The sequence below is a fragment of the Hippoglossus stenolepis genome, chromosome 10 (assembly GCF_022539355.2).
Source record: "Hippoglossus stenolepis isolate QCI-W04-F060 chromosome 10, HSTE1.2, whole genome shotgun sequence".
Lineage (NCBI taxonomy): Eukaryota > Metazoa > Chordata > Actinopteri > Pleuronectiformes > Pleuronectidae > Hippoglossus > Hippoglossus stenolepis.
In genome coordinates this window covers 26,956,038-26,967,517 of record NC_061492.1, presented here as the reverse complement: position 1 = coordinate 26,967,517, position 11,480 = coordinate 26,956,038, and the positions used below count along the sequence as shown (strand labels likewise).

The window sequence follows — 11,480 nt, the reverse complement described above, 5'->3', positions numbered from 1 at the left end:
TGTGTGAAACCGCTCTGATGGCTCACTGCTTAGTGACGTGACCATGCAGGGTCACAATGAGCTTGAACTGGATTCAAATTGAGTTAGAAGCGTTTGTCAAGAATGGAAACTTGCTTTCACTCAAGACCTTCTGGGAGACTTGGTGAGAAACCAGAGTCAGCATTTTGGAGCGAATGTAAGTGGTTCAGGGATGTATTGCTTAGGCAGGCTTAAAAGCCAATCACAGTAGTCAGGGCAGGAGGTAATAAAGACGTGTATAATTTTGGTTGGCAGATGGGGGCGGGTTGGGAATGTTGCATACTGGGATCTGACATGCGGAAAGCAAAGAGAGGCCTACCGTGAAGGTGGTGACTGTGACCGAGAGGCTCCTCTGCTGCTCTCCAACAGAGGGCCATGCTGACTCTGGTTTCTCTTCATAACGCACAAGTCTTTCGCCTTTTACTAAAGACTTCCGTGGAGAGGAACAAACATGAGTTGAATATATTTTTGGCAGGCTTTGCTGTATGGCTGAGCCTTATGAAATTGTGAAAAGTCAAAGAGCTGTCTAGGTCAGAAATCAAGCGCCACAAAGGAGAGCTTGGGCGGAGGTGATAAGCAGCAGCCATTGTTATGCACACCTACGAACGGGGTACCACAACAAGTGAGATTTGTGCCAAGAGCTTGGCGTGGACATCCAACACTTGGGGCTTATCGCTTCTCGGCCTTTTGGCTAAGATCAAGTGTAGTATCTGTTCTTATCAGTTTAATATCTGATATGTCCTCTATATGAGGACTACATATTAAGCAGATTTTTGGCATGAGGGGCAGAAATTTGGAGCTTGCTCCTTTCTCTCCACGCATCGACCTAGCATTGCAGTGCCGCTGGGAACGGTGCACTCTGTTCTTACCTTGTAGAAAACCAAACACTCAAACAATTGTCGCGTATCAAAGTGAATTCTACACTGGCTCAATGGAGGTAAGTAACGGCCTGGCACCCACAAGTGTGTGAAACCGCTCTGATGGCTCACTGCTTAGTGACGTGACCATGCACGGGGTCACAATGAGCTTGAACTGGATTCCAAATTGAGTTAGAAGCGTTTGTCAAGAATGGAAACTTGCTTTCACTCAAGACCTTCTGGGAGACTTGGTGAGAAACCAGAGTCAGCATTTTGGAGCGAATGTAAGTGGTTCAGGGATGTATTGCTTAGGCAGGCTTAAAAGCCAATCACAGTAGTCAGGGCAGGAGGTAATAAAGACGTGTATAATTTTGGTTGGCAGATGGGGGCGGGTTGGGAATGTTGCATACTGGGATCTGACATGCGGAAAGCAAGAGAGCCTACCGTGAAGGTGGTGACTGTGACCGAGGCTCCTCTGCTGCTCTCCAACAGAGGGCCATGCTGACTCTGGTTTCTCTTCATAACGCACAAGTCTTTCGCCTTTTACTAAAGACTTCCGTGGAGAGGAACAAACATGAGTTGAATATATTTTGGCAGGCTTTGCTGTATGGCTGAGCCTTATGAAAGTGTGAAAAGTCAAAGAGCTGTCTAGGTCAGAAATCAAGCGCCACAAAGGAGAGCTTGGGCGGAGGTGATAAGCAGCAGCCATTGTTATGCACACCTACGAGCGGGGTACCACAACAAGTGAGATTTGTGCCAGAGCTTGGCGTGGACATCAACACTTGGGGCTTATCGCTTCTCGGCCTTTTGGCTAAGATCAAGTGTAGTATCTGTTCTTATCAGTTTAATATCTGATATGTCCTCTATATGAGGACTACATATTAAGCAGATTTTTGGCATGAGGGCAGAAATTTGGAGCTTGCTCCTTTCTCTCCACGCATCGACCTAGCATTGCAGTGCCGCTGGGAGCGGTGCACTCTGTTCTTACCTTGTAGAAAACCAAACACTCAAACAATTGTCGCGTATCAAAAGTGAATTCTACACTGGCTCAATGAAACTGAGGTAACGGCCTGGCACACACAAGTGTGTGAAACCGCTCTGATGGCTCACTGCTTAGTGACGTGACCATGCACGGGTTCACAATGAGCTTGAACTGGATTCCAAATTGAGTTAGAAGCGTTTGTCAAGAATGAAATTGCTTTCACTCAAGACCTTCTGGGAGACTTGGTGAGAAACCAGAGTCAGCATTTTGGAGCGAATGTAAGTGGTTCAGGGATGTATTGCTTAAGCAGGCTTAAAGCCAATCACAGTAGTCAGGGCAGGAGGTAATAAAGACGTGTATAATTTTGGTTGGCAGATGGGGCGGGTTGGGAATGTTGCATACTGGGATCTGACATGCGGAAAGCAAAGAGAGGCCTACCGTGAAGGTGGTGACTGTGACCGAGAGGCTCCTCTGCTGCTCTCCAACAGAGGCCATGCTGACTCTGGTTTCTCTTCATAACGCACAAGTCTTTCGCTTTTACTAAAGACTTCCGTGGAGAGGAACAAACATGAGTTGAATATATTTTTGGCAGGCTTTGCTGTATGGCTGAGCCTTATGAAATTGTGAAAAGTCAAAGAGCTGTCTAGGTCAGAAATCAAGCGCCACAAAGGAGAGCTTGGGCGGAGGTGATAAGCAGCAGCCATTGTTATGCACACACCTACGAGCCAGGGTACCACAACAAGTGAGATTTGTGCCAAGAGCTTGGCGTGGACATCAACACTTGGGGCTTATCGCTTCTCGGCCTTTTGGCTAAGATCAAGTGTAGTATCTGTTCTTATCAGTTTAATATCTGATATGTCCTCTATATGAGGACTACATATTAAGCAGATTTTGGCATGAGGGCAGAAATTTGGAGCTTGCTCCTTTCTCTCCACGCATCGACCTAGCATTGCAGTGCCGCTGGGAACGGTGCACTCTGTTCTTACCTTTGAAAACCAAACACTCAAACAATTGTCGCGTATCAAAAGTGAATTCTCACTGGCTCAATGAAAGTGTGAAGTATGGCCTGGCACACACAAGTGTGTGAAACCGCTCCTGATGGCTCACTGCTTTGTGGCGTGACCATGCAGGGGTCACAATGAGCTTGAACTGGATTCCAAATTGAGTTAGAAGCGTTTGTCAAGAATGGAAACTTGCTTTCACTCAAGACCTTCTGGGAGACTTGGTGAGAAACCAGAGTCAGCATTTTGGAGCGAATGTAAGTGGTTCAGGGATGTATTGCTTAGGCAGGCTTAAAAGCCAATCACAGTAGTCAGGGCAGGAGGTAATAAAGGCGTGTATAATTTTGGTTGGCAGATGGGGCGGGTTGGGAATGTTGCATACTGGGATCTGACATGCGGAAAGCAAAGAGAGCCTACCGTGAAGGTGGTGACTGTGACCGAGAGGCTCCTCTGCTGCTCTCAACAGAGGGCCATGCTGACTCTGGTTTCTCTTCATAACGCACAAGTCTTTCGCCTTTTACTAAAGACTTCCGTGGAGAGGAACAAACATGAGTTGAATATATTTTGGCAGGCTTTGCTGTATGGCTGAGCCTTATGAAATTGTGAAAAGTCAAAGAGCTGTCTAGGTCAGAAATCAAGCGCCACAAAGGAGAGCATGGGCGGAGGTGATAAGCAGCAGCCATTGTTATGCACACCTACGAGCAGGGTACCACAACAAGTGAGATTTGTGCCAAGAGCTTAGCGTGGACATCCAACACTTGGGCTTATCGCTTCTCGGCCTTTTGGCTAAGATCAAGTGTAGTATCTGTTCTTATCAGTTTAATATCTGATATGTCCTCTATATGAGGACTACATATTAAGCAGATTTTGGCATGAGGGCAGAAATTTGGAGCTTGCTCCTTTCTCCACGCATCGACCTAGCATTGCAGTGCCGCTGGGAACGGTGCACTCTGTTCTTACCTTGTAGAAAACCAAACACTCAAACAATTGTCGCGTATCAAAGTGAATTCTACACTGGCTCAATGAAAGTGAGGATATGGCCTGGCACACACAAGTGTGTGAAACCGCTCTGATGGCTCACTGCTTAGTGTCGTGACCATGCACGGGGTCACAATGAGCTTGAACTGGATTCCAAATTGAGTTAGAAGCGTTTGTCAAGAATGGAAACTTGCTTTCACTCAAGACCTTCTGGGAGACTTGGTGAGAAACCAGAGTCAGCATTTTGGAGCGAATGTAAGTGGTTCAGGGATGTATTGTAGGCAGGCTTAAAGCCAATCACAGTAGTCAGGGCAGGAGGTAATAAAGGCGTGTATAATTTTGGTTGGCAGATGGGGGCGGGTTGGGAATGTTGCATACTGGGATCTGACATGCGGAAAGCAAGAGGCCTACCGTGAAGGTGGTGACTGTGACCGAGAGGCTCCTCTGCTGCTCTCCAACAGAGGGCCATGCTGACTCTGGTTTCTCTTCATAACGCACAAGTCTTTCGCCTTTTACTAAAGACTTCCGTGGAGAGGAACAAACATGAGTTGAATTTTTGGCAGGCTTTGCTGTATGGCTGAGCCTTATGAAATGTGAAAAGTCAAAGAGCTGTCTAGGTCAGAAATCAAGCGCCACAAAGGAGAGCTTGGGCGGAGGTGATAAGCAGCAGCCATTGTTAGCACACACCTACGAGCGGGTACCACAACAAGTGAGATTTGTGCCAAGAGCTTAGCGTGGACATCCAACACTTGGGGCTTATCGCTTCTCGGCCTTTTGGCTAAGATCAAGTGTAGTATCTGTTCTTATCAGTTTAATATCTGATATGTCCTCTATATGGGGACTACATATTAAGCAGATTTTTGGTATGAGGGGCAGAAATTTGGAGCTTGCTCCTTTCTCTCCACGCATCGACCTAGCATTGCAGTGCCGCTGGGAGCGGTGCACTCTGTTCTTACCTTGTAGAAAACCAAACACTCAAACAATTGTCGCGTATCAAAAGTGAATTCTACACTGGCTCAATGAAACTGAGGTAGCGGCCTGGCACACACAAGTGTGAAACCGCTCTGATGGCTCACTGCTTTGGCGTGACCATGCACGGGGTCACAATGAGCTTGAACTGGATTCCAAATTGAGTTAGAAGCGTTTGTCAAGAATGGAAACTTGCTTTCCTCAAGACCTTCTGGGAGACTTGGTGAGAAACCAGAGTCAGCATTTTGAGGCGAATGTAAGTGGTTCAGGGATGTATTGCTTAGGCAGGCTTAAAGCCAATCACAGTAGTCAGGGCAGGAGGTAATAAGGCGTGTATAATTTTGGTTGGCAGATGGGGCGGGTTAGGGAATGTTGCATACTGGGATCTGACATGCGGAAAGCAAAGAGAGGCCTACCGTGAAGGTGGTGACTGTGACCGAGAGGCTCCTCTGCTGCTCTCCAACAGAGGGCCATGCTGACTCTGGTTTCTCTTCATAACGCACAAGTCTTTCGCCTTTTACTAAAGACTTCCGTGGAAGGAACAAACATGAGTTGAATATATTTTTGGCAGGCTTTGCTGTATGGCTGAGCCTTGTAAGTGTGAAAGTCAAAGAGCTGTCTAGGTCAGAAATCAAGCGCCACAAAGGAGAGCTTAGGCGGAGGTGATAAGCAGCAGCCATTGTTATGCACACCTCTGACAGGGTACCACAACAAGTGAGATTTGTGCCAAGAGCTTGGCGTGGACATCAACACTTGGGGCTTATCGCTTCTCGGCCTTTTGGCTAAGATCAAGTGTAGTATCTGTTCTTATCAGTTTAATATCTGATATGTCCTCTATATGAGGACTACATATTAAGCAGATTTTGGCATGAGGGCAGAAATTTGGAGCTTGCTCCTTTCTCTCACGCATCGACCTAGCATTGCAGTGCCGCTGAGGCGGTGCACTCTGTTCTTACCTTGTAGAAAACCAAACACTCAAACAATTGTCGCGTATCAAAAGTGAATTCTACACTGGCTCAATGAAAGTGAGGTAACGGCCTGGCACACACAAGTGTGAAACCGCTCTGATGGCTCACTGCTTAGCAGTGACCATGCACGGGAGTCACAATGAGCTTGAACTGGATTCCAAATTGAGTTAGAGCGTTTGTCAAGAATGGAAACTTGCTTTCACTCAAGACCTTCTGGGAGACTTGGTGAGAAACCAGAGTCAGCATTTTGGAGGCGAATGTAAGTGGTTCAGGGATGTATTGCTTAGGCAGGCTTAAAGCCAATCACAGTAGTCAGGGCAGGAGGTAATAAAGACGTGTATAATTTTGGTTGGCAGATGGGGGCGGGTTGGGAATGTTGCATACTGGGATCTGACATGCGGAAAGCAAAGGAGGCCTACCGTGAAGGTGGTGACTGTGACCGAGAGGCTCTCTGCTGCTCTCAACAGAGGCCATGCTGACTCTGGTTTCTCTTCATAACGCCAAGTCTTTCGCCTTTTACTAAAGACTTCCGTGGAGAGGAACAAACATGAGTTGAATATATTTTGGCAGGCTTTGCTGTATGGCTGAGCCTTATGAAATTGTGAAAAGTCAAAGAGCTGTCTAGGTCAGAAATCAAGCGCCACAAAGGAGAGCTTGGCGGAGGTGATAAGCAGCAGCCATTGTTATGCACACCTACGAACGGGTACCACAACAAGTGAGATTTGTGCCAAGAGCTTGGCGTGGACATCCAACACTTGGGGCTTATCGCTTCTCGGCCTTTTGGCTAAGATCAAGTGTAGTATCTGTTCTTATCAGTTTAATATCTGATATGTCCTCTATATGAGGACTACATATTAAGCAGATTTTGGCATGAGGGCAGAAATTTGGAGCTTGCTCCTCTCTCCACGCATCGACCTAGCATTGCAGTGCCGCTGGGAACGGTGCACTCTGTTCTTACCTTGTAGAAAACCAAACACTCAAACAATTGTCGCATCAAAGTGAATTCTACACTGGCTCAATGAAAGTGAGGTGACGGCCTGGCACACACAAGTGTGTAAACCGCTCTGATGGCTCACTGCTTAGTGGCGTGACCATGCGGGGGTCACAATGAGCTTGAACTGGATTCCAAATTGAGTTAGAAGCGTTTGTCAAGAATGGAAACTTGCTTTCCTCAAGACCTTCTGGGAGACTTGGTGAGAAACAGAGTCAGCATTTTGGAGCGAATGTAAGTGGTTCAGGGATGTATTGCTTAGGCAGGCTTAAAAGCCAATCACAGTAGTCAGGGCAGGAGGTAATAAAGACGTGTATAATTTTGGTTGGCAGATGGGGGCGGGTTGGGAATGTTGCATACTGGGATCTGACATGCGGAAAGCAAAGAGGCCTACCGTGAAGGTGGTGACTGTGACCGAGAGGCTCCTCTGCTGCTCTCCAACAGAGGGCCATGCTGACTCTGGTTTCTCTTCATAACGCACAAGTCTTTCGCCTTTTACTAAAGACTTCCGTGGAGAGGAACAAACATGAGTTGAATATATTTTGGCAGGCTTTGCTGTATGGCTGAGCCTTATGGTGTGAAAAGTCAAAGAGCTGTCTAGGTCAGAAATCAAAGCGCCACAAAGGAGAGCCTTAGGCGGAGGTGATAAGCAGCAGCCATTGTTATGCACACCTACGAGCAGGGTACCACAACAAGTGAGATTTGTGCCAAGAGCTTGGCGTGGACATCCAACACTTGGGGCTTATCGCTCTCGGCCTTTTGGCTAAGATCAAGTGTAGTATCTGTTCTTATCAGTTTAATATCTGATATGTCCTCTATATGAGGACTACATATTAAGCAGATTTTTTGGCATGAGGGGCAGAAATTTGGGCTTGCTCCTTTCTCTCCACGCATCGACCTAGCATTGCAGTGCCGCTGGGAACGGTGCACTCTGTTCTTACCTTGTAGAAAACCAAACACTCAAACAATTGTCGCGTATCAAAGTGAATTCTACACTGGCTCAATGAAAGTGAGGTAACGGCCTGGCACACACAAGTGTGTGAAACCGCTCTGATGGCTCACTGCTTTGTGGCGTGACCATGCACGGGGTCACAATGAGCTTGAACTGGATTCAAATTGAGTTAGAAGCGTTTGTCAGAATGGAAACTTGCTTTCACTCAAGACCTTCTGGGAGACTTGGTGAGAAACCAGAGTCAGCATTTTGGAGCGAATGTAAGTGGTTCAGGGATGTATTGCTTAGGCAGGCTTAAAGCCAATCACAGTAGTCAGGGCAGGAGGTAATAAAGGCGTGTATAATTTTGGTTGGCAGATGGGGGCGGGTTGGGAATGTTGCATACTGGGATCTGACATGCGGAAAGCAAAGAGAGGCCTACCGTGAAGGTGGTGACTGTGACCGAGAGGCTCCTCTGCTGCTCTCCAACAGAGGCCATGCTGACTCTGGTTTCTCTTCATCTTGCACAAGTCTTTCGCCTTTTACTAAAGACTTCCGTGGAGAAGGAACAAACATGAGTTGAATATATTTTGGCAGGCTTTGCTGTATGGCTGAGCCTTATGAAATTGTGAAAAGTCAAAGAGCTGTCTAGGTCAGAAATCAAAGCGCCACAAAGGAGAGCTTGGGCGGAGGTGATAAGCAGCAGCCATTGTTATGCACACCTACGAGCGGGGTACCACAACAAGTGAGATTTGTGCCAAGAGCTTGGCGTGGACATCCAACACTTGGGGCTTATGGCTTCTCGGCCTTTTGGCTAAGATCAAGTGTAGTATCTGTTCTTATCAGTTTAATATCTGATATGTCCTCTATATGAGGACTACATATTAAGCAGATTTTTGGCATGAGGGCAGAAATTTGGAGCTTGCTCCTTTCTCTCCACGCATCGACCTAGCATTGCAGTGCCGCTGGGAGCGGTGCACTCTGTTCTTACCTTGTAGAAAACCAAACACTCAAACAATTGTCGCGTATCAAAAGTGAATTCTACACTGGCTCAATGAAACTGAGGTAGCAGCCTGGCACACACAAGTGTGTGAAACCGCTCTGATGGCTCACTGCTTAGTAGCGTGACCATGCAGAGGTCACAATGAGCTTGAACTGGATTCAAATTGAGTTAGAAGCGTTTGTCAAGAATGGAAACTTGCTTTCCTCAAGACCTTCTGGGAGACTTGGTGAGAACCAGAGTCAGCATTTTGGAGCGAATGTAAGTGGTTCAGGGATGTATTGCTTAGGCAGGCTTAAAGCCAATCACAGTAGTCAGGGCAGGAGGTAATAAAGGCGTGTATAATTTTGGTTGGCAGATGGGGCGGGTTGGGAATGTTGCATACTGGGATCTGACATGCGGAAAGCAAGGAGGCCTACCGTGAAGGTGGTGACTGTGACCGAGAGGCTCCTCTGCTGCTCTCCAACAGAGGGCCATGCTGACTCTGGTTTCTCTTCATAACGCACCAAGTCTTTCGCCTTTTACTAAAGACTTCCGTGGAGAGGAACAAACATGAGTTGAATATATTTTTGGCAGGCTTTGCTGTATGGCTGAGCCTTATGAAATGTGAAAAGTCAAAGAGCTGTCTAGGTCAGAAATCAAGCGCCACAAGGAGAGCTTGGGCGGAGGTGATAAGCAGCAGCCATTGTTATGCACACCTACGAGCAGGGTACCACAACAAGTGAGATTTGTGCCAAAGCTTGGCGTGGACATCCAACACTTGGGGCTTATCGCTTCTCGGCCTTTTGGCTAAGATCAAGTGTAGTATCTGTTCTTATCAGTTTAATATCTGATATGTCCTCTATATGAGGACTACATATTAAGCAGATTTTTGGCATGAGGGCAGAAATTTGGAGCTTGCTCCTTTCTCTCCACGCATCGACCTAGCATTGCAGTGCCGCTGGGAGCGGTGCACTCTGTTCTTACCTTGTAGAAAACCAAACACTCAAACAATTGTCGCGTATCAAAGTGAATTCTACACTGGCTCAATGAAAGTGAGGTACGGCCTGGCACACACAAGTGTGTGAAACCGCTCTGATGGCTCACTGCTTAGTGCGTGACCATGCAGGAGTCACAATGAGCTTGAACTGGATTCCAAATTGAGTTAGAAGCGTTTGTCAAGAATGGAAACTTGCTTTCACTCAAGACCTTCTGGGAGACTTGGTGAGAAACCAGAGTCAGCATTTTGGAGCCGAATGTAAGTGGTTCAGGGATGTTTTGCTTAGGCAGGCTTAAAAGCCAATCACAGTAGTCAGGGCAGGAGGTAATAAAGACGTGTATAATTTTGGTTGGCAGATGGGGGCGGGTTGGGAATGTTGCATACTGGGATCTGACATGCGGAAAGCAAAGAGAGGCCTACCGTGAAGGTGGTGACTGTGACCGAGAGGCTCCTCTGCTGCTCTCCAACAGAGGGCCATGCTGACTCTGGTTTCTCTTCATACGCACAAGTCTTTCGCCTTTTACTAAAGACTTCCGTGGAGAGGAACAAACATGAGTTGAATATATTTTTGGCAGGCTTTGCTGTATGGCTGAGCCTTATGAATTGTGAAAAGTCAAAGAGCTGTCTAGGTCAGAAATCAAGCGCCACAAAGGAGAGCTTATGGCGGAGGTGATAAGCAGCAGCCATTGTTATGCACACCTACGAACGGGTACCACAACAAGTGAGATTTGTGCCAAGAGCTTGGCGTGGACATCCAACACTTGGGGCTTATGCTTCTCGGCCTTTTGGCTAAGATCAAGTGTAGTATCTGTTCTTATCAGTTTAATATCTGATATGTCCTCTATATGAGGACTACATATTAAGCAGGTTTTTGGCATGAGGGCAGAAATTTGGAGCTTGCTCCTTTCTCTCCACCATCGACCTAGCATTGCAGTGCCGCTGGGAGCAGTGCACTCTGTTCTTACCTTGTGAAAACCAAACACTCAAACAATTGTCGCGTATCAAAAGTGAATTCTACACTGGCTCAATGAAACTGAGGTAACGGCCTGGCACACACAAGTGTGGAAACCGCTCTGATGGCTCACTGCTTAGTGGCGTGACCATGGGGTCACAATGAGCTTGAACTGGATTCCAAATTGAGTTAGAAGCGTTTGTCAGAGAATGGAAACTTGCTTTCCTCAAGACCTTCTGGGAGACTTGGTGAGAAACCAGAGTCAGCATTTTGGAGCGAATGTAAGTGGTTCAGGGATGTATTGCTTAGGCAGGCTTAAAGCCAATCACAGTAGTCAGGGCAGGAGGTAATAAAAGCGTGTATAATTTTGGTTGGCAGATGGGGCGGGTTGGGAATGTTGCATACTGGGATCTGACATGCGGAAAGCAAGAGGGCCTACCGTGAAGGTGGTGACTGTGACCGAGAGGCTCCTCTGCTGCTCTCAACAGAGGGCCATGCTGACTCTGGTTTCTCTTCATAACGCACAAGTCTTTCGCCTTTTACTAAAGACTTCCGTGGAGAGGAACAAACATGAGTTGAATATATTTTGGCAGGCTTTGCTGTATGGCTGAGCCTTATGAAATTGTGAAAAGTCAAAGAGCTGTCTAGGTCAGAAATCAAGCGCCACAAAGGAGAGCTTGGGCGGAGGTGATAAGCAGCAGCCATTGTTATGCACACCCTCTGACGGGTACCACAACAAGTGAGATTTGTGCCAAGAGCTTGGCGTGGACATCAACACTTGGGGCTTATCAGCTTCTCGGCCTTTTGGCTAAGATCAAGTGTAGTATCTGTTCTTATCAGTTTAATATCTGATA

The 11,480-nt window shown here is 47.0% G+C and overlaps 23 non-coding genes and 1 pseudogene across 23 annotated transcripts; all 24 read left to right on the top strand.

Annotated features, from left to right (window-relative positions):
* The first annotated feature begins 397 nt into the window (after positions 1 to 397).
* On the top strand, positions 398 to 510 carry LOC124853225. The gene has a single exon (XR_007033568.1). It is a non-coding gene; the product is annotated as a U5 spliceosomal RNA (small nuclear RNA).
* A 179-nt stretch (positions 511 to 689) lies between these two features.
* Positions 690 to 881, top strand: LOC124852979. Its single transcript, XR_007033393.1, has one exon. It is a non-coding gene; the product is annotated as a U2 spliceosomal RNA (small nuclear RNA).
* Positions 882 to 1,377: 496 nt separating this feature from the next.
* LOC124853307 lies at positions 1,378 to 1,489 on the top strand. The gene has a single exon (XR_007033650.1). It is a non-coding gene; the product is annotated as a U5 spliceosomal RNA (small nuclear RNA).
* Positions 1,490 to 1,666: 177 nt separating this feature from the next.
* On the top strand, positions 1,667 to 1,857 carry LOC124852757. Its single transcript, XR_007033180.1, has one exon. It is a non-coding gene; the product is annotated as a U2 spliceosomal RNA (small nuclear RNA).
* Positions 1,858 to 2,354: 497 nt separating this feature from the next.
* Positions 2,355 to 2,466, top strand: LOC124853448. The gene has a single exon (XR_007033791.1). It is a non-coding gene; the product is annotated as a U5 spliceosomal RNA (small nuclear RNA).
* Positions 2,467 to 2,647: 181 nt separating this feature from the next.
* On the top strand, positions 2,648 to 2,837 carry LOC124854039. Its single transcript, XR_007034313.1, has one exon. It is a non-coding gene; the product is annotated as a U2 spliceosomal RNA (small nuclear RNA).
* Positions 2,838 to 3,334: 497 nt separating this feature from the next.
* LOC124853306 lies at positions 3,335 to 3,446 on the top strand. The gene has a single exon (XR_007033649.1). It is a non-coding gene; the product is annotated as a U5 spliceosomal RNA (small nuclear RNA).
* Positions 3,447 to 3,624: 178 nt separating this feature from the next.
* On the top strand, positions 3,625 to 3,812 carry LOC124854179. The gene has a single exon (XR_007034427.1). It is a non-coding gene; the product is annotated as a U2 spliceosomal RNA (small nuclear RNA).
* A 495-nt stretch (positions 3,813 to 4,307) lies between these two features.
* LOC124853277 lies at positions 4,308 to 4,416 on the top strand. The gene has a single exon (XR_007033620.1). It is a non-coding gene; the product is annotated as a U5 spliceosomal RNA (small nuclear RNA).
* A 178-nt stretch (positions 4,417 to 4,594) lies between these two features.
* Positions 4,595 to 4,786, top strand: LOC124853265. The gene has a single exon (XR_007033608.1). It is a non-coding gene; the product is annotated as a U2 spliceosomal RNA (small nuclear RNA).
* A 495-nt stretch (positions 4,787 to 5,281) lies between these two features.
* LOC124853450 lies at positions 5,282 to 5,393 on the top strand. The gene has a single exon (XR_007033793.1). It is a non-coding gene; the product is annotated as a U5 spliceosomal RNA (small nuclear RNA).
* A 174-nt stretch (positions 5,394 to 5,567) lies between these two features.
* On the top strand, positions 5,568 to 5,755 carry LOC124854316. Its single transcript, XR_007034560.1, has one exon. It is a non-coding gene; the product is annotated as a U2 spliceosomal RNA (small nuclear RNA).
* A 494-nt stretch (positions 5,756 to 6,249) lies between these two features.
* LOC124853551 lies at positions 6,250 to 6,360 on the top strand. The gene has a single exon (XR_007033893.1). It is a non-coding gene; the product is annotated as a U5 spliceosomal RNA (small nuclear RNA).
* Positions 6,361 to 6,537: 177 nt separating this feature from the next.
* LOC124854218 lies at positions 6,538 to 6,725 on the top strand. Its single transcript, XR_007034464.1, has one exon. It is a non-coding gene; the product is annotated as a U2 spliceosomal RNA (small nuclear RNA).
* A 493-nt stretch (positions 6,726 to 7,218) lies between these two features.
* Positions 7,219 to 7,330, top strand: LOC124853305. The gene has a single exon (XR_007033648.1). It is a non-coding gene; the product is annotated as a U5 spliceosomal RNA (small nuclear RNA).
* A 176-nt stretch (positions 7,331 to 7,506) lies between these two features.
* LOC124854309 lies at positions 7,507 to 7,699 on the top strand. The gene has a single exon (XR_007034553.1). It is a non-coding gene; the product is annotated as a U2 spliceosomal RNA (small nuclear RNA).
* A 497-nt stretch (positions 7,700 to 8,196) lies between these two features.
* LOC124853545 lies at positions 8,197 to 8,309 on the top strand. The gene has a single exon (XR_007033887.1). It is a non-coding gene; the product is annotated as a U5 spliceosomal RNA (small nuclear RNA).
* Positions 8,310 to 8,489: 180 nt separating this feature from the next.
* Positions 8,490 to 8,680, top strand: LOC124853254. The gene has a single exon (XR_007033597.1). It is a non-coding gene; the product is annotated as a U2 spliceosomal RNA (small nuclear RNA).
* Positions 8,681 to 9,174: 494 nt separating this feature from the next.
* On the top strand, positions 9,175 to 9,288 carry LOC124853381. Its single transcript, XR_007033724.1, has one exon. It is a non-coding gene; the product is annotated as a U5 spliceosomal RNA (small nuclear RNA).
* A 176-nt stretch (positions 9,289 to 9,464) lies between these two features.
* LOC124852746 lies at positions 9,465 to 9,655 on the top strand. The gene has a single exon (XR_007033169.1). It is a non-coding gene; the product is annotated as a U2 spliceosomal RNA (small nuclear RNA).
* Positions 9,656 to 10,154: 499 nt separating this feature from the next.
* On the top strand, positions 10,155 to 10,266 carry LOC124853324. The gene has a single exon (XR_007033667.1). It is a non-coding gene; the product is annotated as a U5 spliceosomal RNA (small nuclear RNA).
* A 177-nt stretch (positions 10,267 to 10,443) lies between these two features.
* On the top strand, positions 10,444 to 10,633 carry LOC124854385. Its single transcript, XR_007034629.1, has one exon. It is a non-coding gene; the product is annotated as a U2 spliceosomal RNA (small nuclear RNA).
* A 491-nt stretch (positions 10,634 to 11,124) lies between these two features.
* On the top strand, positions 11,125 to 11,236 carry LOC124853304. The gene has a single exon (XR_007033647.1). It is a non-coding gene; the product is annotated as a U5 spliceosomal RNA (small nuclear RNA).
* A 178-nt stretch (positions 11,237 to 11,414) lies between these two features.
* LOC124853103 lies at positions 11,415 to 11,480 on the top strand (annotated as a pseudogene).